Source organism: Triticum dicoccoides, chromosome 3B (genome assembly GCF_002162155.2).
Source record: "Triticum dicoccoides isolate Atlit2015 ecotype Zavitan chromosome 3B, WEW_v2.0, whole genome shotgun sequence".
In the NCBI taxonomy this organism is placed as follows: domain Eukaryota; kingdom Viridiplantae; phylum Streptophyta; class Magnoliopsida; order Poales; family Poaceae; genus Triticum; species Triticum dicoccoides.
The window spans coordinates 25787606-25790051 of record NC_041385.1 but is presented as its reverse complement, the minus strand read 5'-3'; positions in this window follow the sequence as shown (position 1 = coordinate 25790051).

The following is a 2446-nucleotide window of genomic DNA, read 5'->3' as shown; positions in this document are numbered from 1 at the left end:
CAAGAGGGACTGTGTGTATTAAAACACTCAGTAGTTAAGCAAGAACTCCCCCCCCCCAATCCCCCATCCTTGTGCGCTATCAACACACAAATTAACGTGGGGAAGTGGGGGATTTACCGCCATATTGTGAGTTTACCCCGCCGCCGCTCTGCATTTCCCTCGCTCATAAAAGGAGTGAGGCACCTAGGGCGGAATTTTACAACTCCGTCTTCCTTTTGCCTTATTCTTCCTTAGGATAATTCACCGTCGCAGTTGTATTTACTGTCATGTGTAATACACATCCATATAGTCATGTAGAATTCTTTTTGGAAATTTTAAAAACTCTAAATGTAATTTCAAAACTATTTAAAATTTTAAATAAGATCCTTCAATGCATCCGGGCTGTGAAAACTCACTCACTTTGTCTCTGGTGCTCACTGAAGAAGTGAGGACAAGGGAAGGCCAAGGCCTCCCTCCCAACCGAACATTTTCCAAGGCATAACGAAAATCACAGTAAACTTCACTAATTATATCATACCTGCAGGCCAAAAACTGTACAACACATACCATCTCCTGCAGATTAACTACTGCACCTGCATTTCAAAAAGAAAAAGGAAACTATTGCACCTGTCCCTTGGTGCTTGCTTAATTATATGTCCCATAAACTAAGCTATAAAGCAAACCCAAGGCAGTAGTCGTGGAGTGGGTGCTGTGTTACTAATTAAACAAGAGTCTGCAAAAATAAAAAGCAAATCCGCTACTGTGCTTCTTGTACTACTACTAATATCTAATTCGGCATTGGCAAATCCGCTCATTTGTAGGCAGATAATGCTCGGGTGGCGACGGATTTACAGGGTACATGCGGTTTTGGCACCAAACCCCACTTCCCCATCAGTTTTGTCGACTCCTCGTGTGCCCACCACACACGAAGTTTCACAGGAGGATTAGTATATGCCCGGACGATCTGAGTTGATCAAGAGCCAACTATAACAAGGCACTGGCGTGCGCCACAGATTTGTTAACTAGTATGCCTCAACATATTCCTCGAGTGCGCCAATCGCAAAATATTTGTTGCATATATGGTAATGCGTATCAAATAAATAAACACGCTAGGAAACAGGCGCGACATTGTTGGAGAACACGTACGAGAAGGTGAACATGATGCGGTGATGTGAGGTCTGGATCGGTCATTCACTGTCGCGGTCGTATTTACTGACGTGTGTGCATGTACATTACATAATAGAGCTGCATTTTGCTGCTTGTGTTAACGTTGGTTTATTAATCTACATAGACTAGGGCCTGTTCGGCAGTCCACCAGCTCCCTGGATTTTAGGAATCTGGGAAGTACCGATTCACTCACTCCGCAGTTTTGAAATAAAACTCCGTCAGCTCCGGGAGCAGCAGCATGGAGCAGAGGGACTCCGAACAGTCCCTAGAGACCCCGCAAAAAATATCTAGACAAGAAAGACTCAAGAAATGACCAGTTGAGCAACGGCAAGGCTTATGTACATTCATCTTCCTTGGATTGTACCGCATCCGCAAAAAAAAAACTTGGATTGTGCCGGTCGTGGACCTTCACTGCCAAATGGGCGGCTGTTGTTGGGCCTCGCCATCACACCCAGGCGCAACTGGGTCATCATAATTAGCAAGAGCCGATTGTCTCAAAAAAAAGTTAGCAAGAACCGTTCTAGAGGAGCTAGAAGCTCCAAAACTCCCTCAAGAAAATAGCTTCAAAACATCCTCTAAAAAGGGAAAGTAGCTTAAGGGTAGAACAAGATGAGGGTCGTTTTGTTTAATTTTCAGGATTGAATAAACCACATGATGCATTATTTAGAGTAAGTTTTGCTTTCGCCCAAACTTGTCACACTAAATATTTGGTTAGCTATTTTGCTTGCCCATGAGTTGGCCAAGATTAGCAAGAAATATACCTGGAACTTTCATTGAGTCATTGACATGCAGAAAACTGACAACCAACCAAACGTAGACCAATTTGTTGGTCATGGCCAGATAATTTCTTTGGATGAGTTTTGGCTACTTTTTGTGTTTTGGTTTCCTTTTTGCCTTTTCTTTTTTTTGTGCTTTTGTTCTTTGGTTTTCTTCTTCTATTTTTTATTGTTGCTTAAGTATTTTTTTAAATTTTTTTATTTCGTACTTCCCATTAGTTGGCCAAGAGTTTTTTAGGACAAGCTAACACACTTTTTCAATCAAACACAGTGTTTACATAAATGCAGATGGGATCGTAAGGCTCCCAAGCCGTAGAGCCTAAGCTAGAGATTAAGCGAACTTAACTAGATTGTGAGCCCCATAGTTGTAGTGGCGGAGAGGTAAAGATTAAGCGAACTTTTTCGATGACAATTTTGTATGATATGAGTTTTGTGATTTGGTGACCGAATGTTGTTCGGAGTCCCGGATGAGATCACGTACATGACGATGAGTCTCGAAATGGTCAAGAGGTAAAGATTGATAT